This window comes from Cebus imitator, unplaced genomic scaffold (genome assembly GCF_001604975.1).
Source record: "Cebus imitator isolate Cc_AM_T3 unplaced genomic scaffold, Cebus_imitator-1.0 Scaffold13, whole genome shotgun sequence".
Lineage (NCBI taxonomy): Eukaryota > Metazoa > Chordata > Mammalia > Primates > Cebidae > Cebus > Cebus imitator.
This window is the reverse complement of record NW_016107328.1, coordinates 2,950,053-2,964,510: the sequence shown is the minus strand read 5'-3', so window position 1 is coordinate 2,964,510 and position 14,458 is coordinate 2,950,053. Positions and strand designations below refer to the sequence as shown.

Here is a 14,458-nt window from a genome sequence, read left to right as displayed (position 1 = left end):
TGCACTCTTGTTGCCCAAGCTGGAGTGCAATGGCACGATCTTTGCTCATTGCATCCTCTGCCTCCCGGATTCAAGTGATTCTCCTGCCTCAGCCTCCTGAGTAGCTGAGATTACAGGCGTACCCCATGATGCCCAGCTAATTTTTCGTATTTTTATGGTAGAGATGGGGTTTCTTCATGTTGGTCAGGCTGGTCTTGAACTCCTAAGATCAGGTGATCCACCAGCCTCAGCCTCCCAAAATGCTGGGATTACAGGTGTGAGCCACTGCACCCAGCCAGGTGATGTTTTTATAAACATAAATACACCAGAGAAACTTAACTCTTGTTTATATCAATTACCCTATGGTGAAATCAGTTTTTTTATGTTGTTTCCCTTAAACTCACAATTTCCAAGGACCTATCGTTGTGGTTAAGCAAGGACTTACTGTGGTCCAAGGATCATATTTGTTGAGCTCAGTTTGTTCCATGTCACAAGTAGACACAGAAAAATAGCAACAGGCTTTAGGTTGGAGCCAGTTCTTCAGCCCACTCTGAAAGGTGTGTTTTCCATTTGAAGTTTCTATGAGGTGGTGAGAGAAAGATCAGCGGTACTGTCTGCCTCATCGCTCCCCTTCACTTTAATTTCCTTTTTTTGCCAAAAGACTGAATTTTAAAACGTAAGATTATGCTTTAGAAACAACGAGTAATACTTCTCACAAAGACATTCCTGTTCCTGGCAGCTAATATGTTTCCTGAGCAACAGTCTTTATTCATCAAACTCTCCACCAGGTGGTAGGATTAACAGTGTTTTCAAGCACGAAGAACAACAACAAACCTTCTCTCCATTGTGAAGATGTTATGAGGAGGGAATTTTCCAAGGTTGCAGCAGCGACGCTGGTGATTCCTTTCACTTGAAGCAGGTTACCCCCAAGAGGCACCCATCTAGCTAGGGAGCTGGCTAAGTTTACATGCCTGATTGCAAACTTAGCCTCAATGTTTCTGCTCAGTCCTTTCTCCAAACCCCCGGCAGGCTCAAAGTGGCTCATTGCCTCCCTCAATCCCCAGGCACCTTGGGGCTCTTCGAATTTCATTTCTACCAGCAAGCCACAAAGATGAGTTCTTGTAAGCAGCCAGGCAGGGATGGACGCGGAGCAGTTAAAGAATACAAAATTACAGATAAGGAGGAATAGGTGCAGTGTTCTGTTGGCATACAGTTAACAAGAATTTCTAATATATTTTCAAATAGCTAGAAGAAAGGATTTTGAACGTTCCCAACACAAATGATGAATGTCTGAGGTAAGGAATATGCAAATTACCCTGACTGGATCACTCTGCCTTGCATGTATGGAAACTCACTATGTACCCCATAAATATGTACAATTACTATGCGTCAGTTTTATAAAAAACACACACGAAATACCATCACTCCCATCAACAGGACAACTTATAACAGAAAAAGTATTTGCATTTCATGTGTATTATCTATTGCTGTGTAATAAATGATGACAAATTGAGCAGCTTACAAGAAAAAAAAGCCAGATGGTACCAGGCTAAATAAACCCATGGACTCACTCAATGATGGGGAATCAGGGAGAAGACTCAGAGCCCCAGCCTTTGGAAGAGTGAAGCTGCTGGTGTGAGACCTGGAAAGCACCAGGTGGAGGAAGGTCAGGAACTCCTGCCCAAAAGGATGTTATAGAGCACGGGCTCACGGCCACCAGAGGATGCAGGTGCTCACGGCACATCTCGTGCCCTGGGCTGGGGGCCGGGCACCTGGTGTGACCAGTTTCCTATCTGAACCTTAAATAAGCTTCCCTTGCCTTCCAGAGTCCCCACTGAGCCTGGGATATGGGATGACCTGGGAATTACATAGCATGGGGCCTGAGGTCTCAGGCATCGGACAGAAATGCGGTGCTTATAAATCCTGGTTCTGCCACTTTCTTGCTAAGGGACCTTGGTTAAGCGACCTAACCTCTCTGAACCTCAGTTTCCACATCTATACAATGAGATTAAGAAAAAAGTGAAAACATACATTTTACAGAGAGTCACTATGAAGACTAGGATCTCATATTAAACGAATGAGAAACTCTAATGAGAGAAAACAGGCAATCCGGCCCAGCCCAGGTGGAGGTGCTGATGGCAGGTCCTGGGCAGACAGCACCAGACAGCCTATCATGTAGAATACAGTTAAACTCAAAGTTTTCTAGAAAATGTCATTGACAAATTATTTTCTGTGAAGCCTTACTCAAGGTTTGCCCCGAGCCACCTTTTTGCTTGCTGCCAGTTAATCAGTTTGCCCCCGAAAATGTGCAAGCAAGATCCTCTGTCATCATACTGTCTGCAGGATTTTCCTCCCCTCTGGCCTCTGTTGCTTGACTTTGACTCCATCTCCTTAGTAGCTGATTCCTACCTCTGCAAGAAGGGGATTTACATGCAAAATAACTAAACAATGGGCAACCCCCCCAACTGTATGTCTCTGAGTGCCGTGAATTCCTTGAGCTTTCTGGAGGTTCCACTGAGACTCACATACCTGGGTCTCACCATCAGAACCCTCCACTGCCTCCCCCCAGCCTCACAGGTGGCAGCTGAACTCTCTGACTTCCTAATGCTAAAGCCGGTTCTTGGCCAAGTCAGCTTCTGCTTCTGGTTCACTCCTATTTTACATGAACCATAAATGGTGGTCTTGTTGGTTGTATTATGTTATGTGTTACGTTATGTTTTTGTGCTAATAATTTGGGCTCCATCAGCTGAGTCTAGGATCTAATGAGGATGTAGAGGCTTAGATTTATGTTGTCGTTTTTGCCAGCGTTCTCAGGCTCAGCCAAGGAGGACACACAGGGGTGAGGTGGAGGCAGTAAGGTTGTACCAGGGCTCAAGACCTGGATCTGCTATTTCCCAGACACTTGAGCAGATGCTGACCTCACTGCGCTGCATACCTCTCTACAGTTCAGAGTGGGAAGGCTGATAGGGGCTCTAAAGGCATACACTAAGGACCTGTGTGTTAGAACTGCAAGGCTGGGGAAAGTGTGGGCTTATTCCTTCACCAAGAGTGATCCACAGTGGCATGTACCTGTAGTCCCAGCTACTCAGGAGGCTGAGGTGGGAGCTCAGCAGGCAGAAGTTGCAGTGAGCCAAGATCACACCACTGCACTTCAGCCTGGGCAACAGAGCGAGACACTGTCTCCAAAAATAAAAATAAAGAGAGAGACCCACCAAGTATAAATGACAATTTCAGACATGTAGAAGATCTGGAGGCAGGGCTCCATGTGAACTTGACCAATAAGTCACTTCTCCCCTTTGAATCCACATTTTTTTTTTTTTTTTTGACACGGAGTCTCACTCTGTCTCCAGGCTGGAGTACCATGGTGCAATCTTGGCTCACTGCAACCTCCGCCTCTTGGGTTCAAGTGATTCTCCTGCCTCAGCCTCCCAAGTAGCTAGGACTACAGGTGTGCACCACCGCCCCCCCCCAGCTAATTTTTGTATTTTTAGTAGAGACAGGGTTTCATCATGTTGGCCAGGATGGTCTCAATCTCTTGACCTCAGTGATCCACACACCTCAGCCTCCCAAAGTTCTGGGATTACAGGCACGAGCCACTCACTGCACATGGCCTGAATCCACATCTCATTTGCAAAATCAGGAAGACTCTCGGAAGAGTTGAACTGAGGGCCAACTCAGATCAGGGCTGTAGATGCTGGTGTCTGTGAATGCCGCTAGGTTGTTTTAGGTGTTTGAGCTCTTGACCACTGGGAATTCTTTGCCTTATTAGGTCTCCAGTGTACTAAAAGGAGGGAAGGAGAATGGAGTACTTTATTACTTGGCCAAATTCAGGGGATTCATTTTGGGCTCCAGTCTAGTCTTCTAAGAACCTAAGAAAAGGGTTTTTATGTATTTATTTTTCCATTGGGCCTTTTATTTCCAAAAAGGTAAATGCCCAATTAGGTGGATTTTTGTTTTTTATGTGGGGTTGTTTTCAGCTTTTGAACTTGAAACAATTATTTTGGAGTCATTCCACCCTCTCGGCTAGAGAAGTAGCTGGCTTTGTTTTGGTGGGGGTTTATCTCAAGAGCTCTCTGCTAAGTAAATATGCATGAAGGGAATTTTTAGCCACTCTGGTGTTTTAGTCCACTGTGGATTCAAATGGATTTTTTTTTTTTAAATGTAGCAAAATCTATTACATTGCTATCTATCTGGGCTTGATCTTTTCTTTTGTAATGTAGCTAATGAAATGCAGAGAAAGTACTTTACTTGCACACCCCAATATGTAGTTTCCAAAAGTCACCTGCAACCTTCTTTTTAATTCTGCCAAATAATCTGGAGCTAATGTTCTTTTCTTCTCAACTTTTCCGAATTGTTGCAAGTAATTTTTAAGTCATATTTTATACTGCCTTAAGGGTTTTAGAATCATACATGATTAGATAAGCTTTGTTCAATAAAATTTATAGAAGGCCATTGTTTTGGACCAAGTTTCTGCACTAGGCCTCAACAGGCCAGACTGCAAATCAAAATGGAGTCACCCACGTTAAAGTTCCAGGTCCTCAAACCCACACTGAGGCAGGATGGGCTGTCCAAAAGGGAACCATGTCCTCGGGATGTGGCAACCATGGTATGGTGACCTGAAGGTCAACACGAGAAGCCCCTGCATTCACACTGTAGTCCAGTTCATTCAAGCCAGGCTCTCTCCAGTAAGGCAATCCCCCATAAGAGAATGTACATTTTGATTTTACCTGTTCTCAGACTGAAGTTTTGCTCATTATAATAGTAAAAAAACACCTCACGCCTGTGATCCCAACACCGTGGCAGGCTGGGGCAGGTGGATCACGAGGCCAGGCGTTTGAGACCATCCTGGCCAACATGACAAAACCCTGTCTCTACATAAATTACAAAAATTATCTGGGCGTGGTGGCGGGTGCCTGCAGTCCCAGCTACTCGGGAGACTGAGGCAGGATAATCGCTTGAACACAGGAGACGGAGGTTGCAGTGAGCTGAGATTGTGTCACTGCACTCCAGCCTGGCGAAAGAACAAGACTCCATCTCAAACATACACACACACACACACACACACACACACACACACACACACACACACACCTGGGTGGAGATTTCAGATGTCAATGAGACGTGACGCACGAGCAAGCATGTACAGCTACTGCGCATGTGCACCCAGAGGACCACCCAGAACATGCCTACTAATAACGCCTCTTCCTTATGAATAACCATGTAAGGCTCCAGTACAGGGAGTCCCCCAGTAAGTCAGTGCTGTCCCATCCTCGCAAGCAGCCTGCCCTGCATCCCCTCTCAGAGCGTACTGTCTATTCGGCATGTCACTTTCAGAATACCCTGCCTCTTTTGCAATAAATCGCTCCATGATGCATCTCCTTTGCTGTGTGTCTCTTGTTTATTTTCTTTTAAACTAGGCAGACAAGCACCAAGGTTTTACAAGAGCCGTCGACAAAACTAAGCTGTCATCTGACTTCCCCAGAAATCAGGAGAGAGTCAATTTCCCAAACAGGCGGGATTAAATTGTCAATCAGTATGATCGTGAAGTTCCCTTGGCTTTAATCCTTAGCAAAAAGAGGCAGCCTAAAGTCACTGGATGTTAACTAATCAGCTGTTTATCTAGGTTCTGTCTAAATGGAACGAGTACACTCTTAGTTCACTGCTTCTGCTTTCTTCAGTCCTTCTGTTTATAAAGCCAACCTCCTCTGCTCAGCTCATTGGAAAACGTACTCCGTATTGTGAAACGAAGTGTTGCCCAATTCTAGAATCAAAATAAAGCTAATTTAGGTCTTTAAATTTGTTGTTATTTTATTCTTTGGCACTTTCATGTGTTTTAAAGAGACAATACACACACACACACACACACACACTCACACACACACTCACACACACAGAGTCAAAGAAATGATCCAAACATCCTCAGAATAGAAAGAAAGGAAGAAAGAAGCTTTTAACATACAAATATTGAAATCTTATTATTTGAATGCTGACTAGGTTAAAAGGCCACATTGGAGCACCACTCACCCCACATTGCCCTTTCTAAATCCGGACCTTCTCAGGAATCAAAACTAACATTTGTTGAGAGACCTTTACTGAATAAACTTGTTTTATTTTTCACATCAACTGTACAAAATGTGCCTTCATGACAGAAGAGGAAGATGAGACATAGAAAAGGTCAGTAATTTGGTCACTGAGTGAGTAATAAGCCTCCGTTTGAAACCCCGGCAAACCTTCACACTTAAACTATTCTGTTTCTCATGAAGATGCCACTGATAACAATTTAAGGGTCTTCATGACGTCTTACAACAGATGCTTTTACCTTAGTAGGGCTGATAAAACACAGTGGGTTAAAATGTGGGCTCCCACAAGCTCTGTGGCCTTAGGCAAGGGGGTTACCCTCTAGTTCTCGGGCATCTTACCTGCCAACTGGTAAATCTTGAGACCCACCCCCGGCTGTTGCAGAATCAAATGAGATGATAGCTGTGTGTGTGTGTGTGTGTGTGTGTGTGTGTGTGTCCTCAATGTGCCCCCCAGGCCTGCTCTTAATGCACCTCCACCTTGCCCTGCTCTGGGGGCTCCATCAAGGAGCTCCTTGCCTTTGGCTGGTGGGTAGGCTCAGCTCTTGGTGGCACAGGATCGCGCAGGTCAGGCCAGAGGAGAGCAAGGCTGCAGGGTTGATCCTCCTGGCCCCTGCCCTGTCTGGTTGAGGATGGGGCCTGTGGTCTCTCTTCCAGATGCTTCTGGCAACTACTGCAATGCTATTCCAGTTCTCTATCCCATCCCCCACCACACCACTTCTCCTGGGGGTGGTAACTGGGCCTAGGCGCTAGACCATCCCTTGCCGACTTCTCTAAACACTGGCACCATCTCTGAAAACAGCTTTATTTAAACCCTCCATTCAATGCTTCCTGCTGAACCCCAGAAGAAGTTGTTCAAAATACTTGGCACTACTGGATGTGCACTAAACAATGAAAAGTAGATGCTACTAAAATCCTCGTCAATAAGGCATGTTCCTGTGCTTCATTTTGTGGGGTCCTCCTAACTCTCCTGTGACAGAGGGAGTGGGAATTGACACGACAGTCTCCTAGTTGAGGAACTGAAGGGTCAAAGAGGTTAAACAATGTGCCCAAGGTCCCCAGCCAGGAGCAGATGGGTCAGGGCCATGGCCCAGGAGTTCTGTGTCCTTGGCCAGTGGATTCACTGCAGAGATTTCCCTGATGGTGTAGAAAACACCCTGACTCCAGAGCCCTCTCTAACAGTTGTCCTCGGCGGGAACCACAACAGTGTCCACTGCAGGTGCCTTGAACTTTGACACAAGTCCCATCCCTGCTGGTCAGCCAGGCCACGCAGGAAGGGCCCCCATGAGGCGGCCGGGTTCATGATGCTGGGCACCCCGACCATCTTACGCTGCCCCCACTCCCCTCGTGCGTTCCTTCTCCTAATAACAGTGCTTTGTGTGGCTTCTTAGGTCAGGGTTCTGGCTCATTCTGTGTCCTGCCCTAGGGACAAAGAAGCCAAAAGTTTGACACAACTCATAGGAATGAGAGGCACACGCTACCCCTACACTGTCATTAGACCTTGCTGCTTCCAAGGGAATCATTCGCAAACCATTTTACCTTAAAATCAGCCTCCTCTGACTTCAAGTGTTTTTCCAGGAGTTTTACAAAACTTCCTGCCTTCAGTCAACCCCTCCATTTCCCACAGACTCCGTCCTGAGGAGTGCCCCATGCAATCACTTTCTCTTATAAACAGACTAAATGCAACTGGAATCGGGGAGGCTCTGGGCCTCCGACTTGCACAACTCTCCCCAGAATCACCTCCCTTCATCCTCCTGGGGTCCCTGATCACCCACATGCACCTCAAACCTGGTGCAGGGATATGCCCAGCTCACCCAGCTAGCTCACAGAGTAGCGTCCCCCTGAAAACCTGGGCGCTTTCTCCTACCCCACACCTGCCACGCCATTTAAACCCACCCTCCCAAATCAACTGTTAAAATCTGAGATAAAGTATACAGACAAGTATTCAAAATAAAGCACTAAGTTTTATTTATTTATTTAGAAAAAGCAGACGCAAAGCAGCCACTCTCTGGGTGTTTTTTGTTTGTTTGACTGATTCTTGCTCTATTGCCCAGGCTGGAGTGCAGTGGCATCTCGGCTCACTGCAACCTCCGCCTCCGGGGTTCAAGTCATTCTCCTGCCTCAGCCTCCCGAGTAGCTGGGATTACAGGCTAATTTTTAGCACCTGTGTATTTTCATACGCAGCCTGACTGGGTATGACCTTGTCCCCCTCCCCAGGGCACTGTGACTTCTAGGACAGCAGAGAACAAGGACCGAGTATTCTCTCCTCTCTGTATCTCAGCACCTTGCATGGTGCTCCTGGAAGGTAGTAAGTTCCCAATAAATGCTGGCTCAACCAAAATCAAAACAACCCAACCACTACCACCAACAAGACCAAATAAACAACAAACCCCGGATTTTACAGTCTAGTGACTTCCCCTCTGAGCTTTGATATTTTTGCATTAAAGTGAAAGGGTTGACCAGACTGATTTCTAAGGTCATGTTCAGCTTGTAGGTGGGAAGTAAACAGGCCCTGGTGAGGTCACTGGGGTTCCTTCTGCAATATGTACCACTGGGGAGTCCCCCCAGATGGCACCCTGGCTCTGTCAGGTTTCAGACCTCAGAGACTGAAACCTCAGAGCGGGGGTGGGCGCTCGCTATCTCCCTAGAGAACCAGCTCCTTGCAAATTTGAGGGGCATGGGGACCCTCGAGGGGGAGAAGTCGGGAGAGGCCAGGGGTGCCCAGGAAGAATCACGTTCTGGGACTGCTTTCAACATTGAGTGTTGAGAACTGTTAGAAAATGACTTTGCTAAGGGAGTGTGGTAAACACTGAATAGTCCTGACCCTCTGTGAGAGGTCAGGTGCCCTTGGCATGGGGTAGCAGACAGTCCAGCCGCCTCCAGCCAGGGCAGTCTGTGATGCTGGGAGGATTTTGAGGGTGATGCTTGCTGGAGCAATGGAGGTGGGGACTGTCTTCACAAAGAGAAGCTTTAATGGATGACCCACAGTGATGGGCAGCAGAATCTACAGCCTCTCTTTTTTTTTTTTTTGAGACAAAGTCTCACTCTGTCACCGTGTCGTGATCTCAGCTCACTGCATCCTCCACCTCCTGGGTTCAAGCGATTCTCCTGCCTCAGCCTCCTGAGTAGCTGGGACTACATGCGAATACCACCATACCCAGCTAATTTTTGTATTTTTGATAGAGGTGGGGTTTCATCATGTTGGCCAGGTGATCTTAAACTCCTGACCTCAAATAATCCACCCACCTTGGCCTCCCAAAGTGCTGGGATTATGGGTGTGAGCCACTGTGCCTAGCCAAGCCTCTCATTTTTAGAGTGAAACCGAGACCCAGAGCCTGGAATAGTTTGGGAGCTGAGTTGCAAAGGAGCTGAGCCTGAGCGCTGGCACTGGGACTCAAATGCAGGCTCTTAAAGGGCCCCATTCTGGGCTCCTGTGACCAAATTACAGCAGAAGAGAGCTCTCAGATCCTCAGGTGTGCAAGCGGGGATGCTGAAGTTTCCACAGAGGCTACACGACTGAATGAAGCCGCATGTAAGTCTTATTCTAGAATTCTTGGTAACCAGGTCAGCTCTTTCATCGGCATGCAGAGTGTGTGCACACAGGCACGCAGAACTCACTGGAAAGCCTTTACAAGATGACTGGTGGATTTTATGTTTTGCTTTCCTGGTTGCTTTTTGTGGTGTGGGAGGGGCCTAAGGTGAGGGTCAAGTTTCCATCTGCAGCCAAAGCTCTACCCAAATATAAACCCTTTGAGTCAGCAACCTTCTACACAGGAGCTGATTCAAGCAAGGTTAACTGACCAGAGGGCTTGGACTTACACATGGGAGAGGCACCCTCCTTGGGTAATGTCAACTGTCAGCTTTTGGGTGGTGAGCTGGCTTGGGGGCTGCTTGGTGGGTAGGAGAGACAGCTCTACCTTACCGCCCTAGATCCCGGACCTAGAAGGACCAAGAACCAGCTCACAGTCAGTGTCATCTCCATAACAAGGGCTCTTATATCAGTGACGGCTAATTCTGCGTGGGTCAAGAGTGCTGGTGACACCGCCAGGGAAGTGGGGAGAAGGCAGCCCTGTCTGCAGTCCGCAGGAAGGCCGCTCAGAAGGCAGTTTCCGCCGGCTGCTGCAGAGCGTCGAAGCACAGCCTCCGTCCCCTGTAAGAAACCCTCTGCCGTCACCTCTAGCAACACTTCCTGTTTTTCTCTCTCCCCGGGGGTGGGGTGCTGTGGCCTCCCAGCCAGGGAGGCAGGGGACAAAGACCCTGCTCAAGTCCAGGCCTTGCCCAATCAGACCCCTAAACGGCAAATGCCAGCCCAGAAAAAAGCAGGGGAAACAAATTTCAGGGTTTGTGGGATTTTGAAAAGGCAGAAGGAGCTCTCTATTCATTCTTTATTTGTTTAGCAAAAACTGTACGATGGAACTCCTTCCCCCAAGGTATATATACGCATTAGTGTGTACATACATGCGTACATACACACATTAGAATGTGAACTACCTATATATACACACATTCACTTATATGTATTAGATCCACACACTGTCTATCCTGCAGAACGTATTTTGGAGAATGTATTATTGGCCTCATTTTAAAGATGTGGAAACCGAGACGCCCCGAGATGGAGGTTAAGTGTCACGACCAAAGTAAGAGAGAGACAGACAGAGGGATGGGAGACTAGAAAAGGCCCCCACACTGTACCCAGATCTTGGCAGAGGCCGGGGCACGGAGTGGTGAACTCTGGTCAGTCATTTCAGCCAACTAGAAAACAGTCGTCCGGGATCCTGATGTTTGGGGCAGGAAGGGGAAGTGCAGGAAGGCACTGTGAGGGACCCCAGCCCTGCGCAACCCTTCCCCACCGCGGGGCCAAGCGGCAGTTTCCACAGCAGCCGGCAGGGGGCAGTGCACCTTGCCTTTTTGAAGCCTCGGGGCGCCCGGGCAGCGTTCGGGAAAGAAAACCAGGAGGCTCCGCCCGCAGCTTCTAGGAACAGGCCAGGAGTAGGGCCCGCACGTAGTAGGCGCTCCAGGCACGTCTAGAGCACAAAGGGCTTGACTGATACATATGAATTCCATTTTAGAGACTGGAAGGGAAGAAGGGGGCGTCTCGGCCCCTGACAGCACCTTCCACCTTGGGGCCTTATCAATGAACACAGCTTACCACCTACTACGTGCCAGGCGACCTGGAGACCTCTGGACAACCCGGCTCCCTTCTCACCCCGTTTTCCTCGTTGGTGAGTCTGCCTCCTCCTCCCATCTCTTCCTCTCACCACACACGACCAGCCGCAGAGCTGGGGTGGGCGCTTGCTGTCTCCCTAGAGAACCAGCTCCTCGCAAATTTGAGGGGCATGGGGACCCGCGAGGGGGAGAAGTCGGGAGAGGCCAGGGGTGCCCAGGAAGAATCACGAGAAAGCCTGATGCGGGGACGCGGCGAGCCAGTCACTGCCCTCAGGGTCACGGCTGTCTCCCTCTGCGGGACTCGCCTGGCCCATGAGACGCAGTCACCTGCCCAACCCCCACCCACTTGCGCGCTTCGGAGCGTGCACGTGTCCCCTCGCCGAACGCACCAGCGAGCCGAACGCACGCGCGTGGTATGACCGGCGGGGGACCCTGGCGTAGGAGGGAGGAGCGAGTCAGGGCTCCAGCCGAGAGCAGACCCAGAGGATCCCCACACGCTTCCCGGGAGACCCGGCTGCAAGGCCAGGCAAAGGCGCGCTACGGCGTCTCTGTGCCAAGCAGGGGCGCAGGCTCAACCCCCATCTCAAGTTCAGCCGCGTTTCCTCCCGCAAGGTCACGCTCAAACACTCGCGCAGAGAAAGGAGGAGCTCAAAGTTGCGCCACTGTCCCGATTCCAAACTAACTGTACCCTCACCAGGGCGCCTCGCCCCAGTGTCACCACTGCCCTCCCGCATACGCTCCCAGAAGGGGTGGCTCTGCCCCACGCAGGCCACACACACGAAAGACACCGGCAAGTTGCTAACTTTTTTCAGATTATTCCTCGGGAGCTGTGGCGCCTAACGGGGTTGGGGCGGATTCGGAGTTTCGAGTTGCCACTAACACCACTCCGGCCGTGCTCCCCTTGGCCCACTCGCGTCCCCCACTGTCCACCACGCCGCGTTCAGCTCTCTCGTCCCGGGTGCCAACTTCACCCCCGGGTCCGGAGCAGCGCGCGCTGAAGGCGACCGCATCGCCAAGAGCCACCTCCCGGGTCTGCGCCTGCTCGCAGCAGGCTGGGGGACTCGATCCGGATACTGTCCCACGGCCGCTGGTCCAGATCACTGGCGCCCTCCGCGGTGTCCCAGGCTGTGACCCCAGATCCGCTCGAGGGCGCCGGAGCCCGGCCACCCAGCTAGGTCTCCTCCCACGGGCGGCCCCAGCCGGGGAGATCCCAGCCAGGCGCCGGGTGCAATGTCACTGGGGCTGCTTTCGGGAACCGCTGCCCGGGACTTGGCGTAGGTTCCCCGCAGAGCTCCAGGCAGCTCCCCCAGAGACGGCCGAACACCCCTAAGCCCGAAACTCCACCCCGACCTTCTTCCTCTCCCAGAGCCCCAGGTGGTCGCCGTGGCTAAGAAGGGGTTTCCCTACGAGTGTCTTCCACTAGAATCCTAGGGGCTTCAGTCCCACCTCCGCCGTCACACCCTCTGAGACCCCTCCACACTCCTTCAGTTCCCGGGTCCAGACAATCAAGCCTCCACTCCGAGAACCCACAGGAAACTGCGGAGCCCCAACTCCGGCGGACGCAGCCCCCGCGCACCCCGAGCAGTGTTCGCCTCCGCACGCGCACTCACCACGGCTGGAGACACGCTGGAGTTTCCGGGATTCGGGCATGAGGGGGTTCCGAGGAGAAGAAAGGGGTGTGGGTGTCCCGGACACTCGCCCCCTTCCAGGCTCACATCGCCTCTTCCTTCTCGCTCCGCTCCTCTTCTTCCTCCTCCTCCTCCCTCCGGTCTAGGGCTCTTTGTCTTTGCAAAGTGTCGAAACTGTCTGGCATAGTGGGCTCCGCCGGCGGAGACTGGAGCCGGGAAAGCGGGGAGGCGGGGTGAGGGTGGGAGCGGGCTCGGGAACACCTTCCCCGGAGTGTAACGGGAGTGAAAGGCGGGGCGACCGGGGAGGGGCCGCCTTCCTTGGCCCGCTGGGCCGGGAGCCGGTGCGCGCCAGAGCCCGGCCGCCGCCTCCCCCGCGCGCGGCCCTCCCCTGCCTCCGCCCAGCGCCCGCCCCTCCCGGCCCCGCGCCTGCCTTCGCCCCCTCCTACCCCGGCTCGGCTCGGCTTTCCTCTGGCTCCGGGCTTCCTGCGAGCCGAATTTAGCTCTGCCAAGCCACGTGGACCGCAGCGGGCTCGGCACAGGCCGGGCCTGGGAGACGCCGGAGGCGGGTGCGGCGGCGGCGCAGGGACCTAATCGGCGCCCCTAGAGGAGCTCCCCGCTCCCCGGACGCCGCCCTCAAGCTGGCGGGGCTAAGGAAGAGCGCCCGGGCGGGCCGGGAGCCACTGGGGTCCGTTTCAGAAAGAAGACTGGCACGCACCGAGAGGATGGCAGCGCCCAGAAGAGCTCGAGTTGGGGGCACAGTGGGGAGAAGGGCCCGATCCCCCGCTGGCGACCCACTTCCTCTAAGGGCGCGGGACTCGAGGTGGGATTTAGGGAGGGGGAAGGGAGGAGCGTGGCTGGGCTAAGGGACACTGAGGTCCAGAACCGCGATCGCGTTCGGAGCCGCAGAGCCGGGCACCGCGGTCGGCCCTGGCCCAGCCCTTGCCCTGGCTCGCCTGCCGCCGCTTTTTCCTCCCAGATGCGGAGGCTGGTGCTTGGGGTTTGCGGATTAGGCTTGCAGTTATTTAGCCTTCCCTCTTTTACCGGGAAGCGGAGGCGGTGGAGACTTATCTTGCTGAATGGCAGAGCGCAGGGTTTGGATGCTAAATGAAGTATACCAGTCATGTACATCTGCTTTTATGGTTCTGAGCCGCTTAGGGAGACTACCTCTTTCGCAACTTTTCCGAGGAATGTTAGAGGAAAGAGGAACAGTTTGGCCTTAGGGTCATTGCATCCTTCCACTGCCCCGTGCTTCAGCTGGTGAGAGATCAGCCTTTTGCAGTGGAAGGGAGGAGAGCTCCCCAGCCTTTGATTCATCAGAGAGCTGCTGCAGTACAGGGGTTCAGGCCAGGGCACGCAGGGTCACAGGTCTTGGCTCAAATCCTGCACTGCCACACAATGGAGGTATGAGCTTGGGCTGGTGACTGCACCTCTCAGCCTAGGTGGCTCTATGCCTCTGTTTCCTCACCTGTGAGAACCGGCCTAAGAAGTGTCTATCTGATGAGGTTGTCGTGATGAGTAAGTTAATTCGCACATGTAGAACCTTTAGAACTGTCGTTGTTGTTGTTGTTGTTGTTGTTGTTGTTATTTGAGACGGAGACTTGCTCTGTC

The 14,458-nt window shown here is 51.5% G+C and overlaps 1 protein-coding gene across 3 annotated transcripts in view; it reads right to left on the bottom strand.

Moving 5' to 3' along the window:
* Positions 1-13,605, bottom strand: part of ST3GAL1 (ST3 beta-galactoside alpha-2,3-sialyltransferase 1) — a 106,718-nt gene extending 93,113 nt beyond the window's left edge. For all 3 annotated transcript variants that reach the window (XM_017499964.2, XM_017499937.2, XM_017499972.2), the window contains exon 1: positions 12,833-13,605. The gene's annotated coding sequence lies outside the window, so the exon portion shown is untranslated. The remainder of the gene's footprint in view (positions 1-12,832) is intronic.
* Between the last annotated feature and the right edge of the window lie 853 nt (positions 13,606-14,458).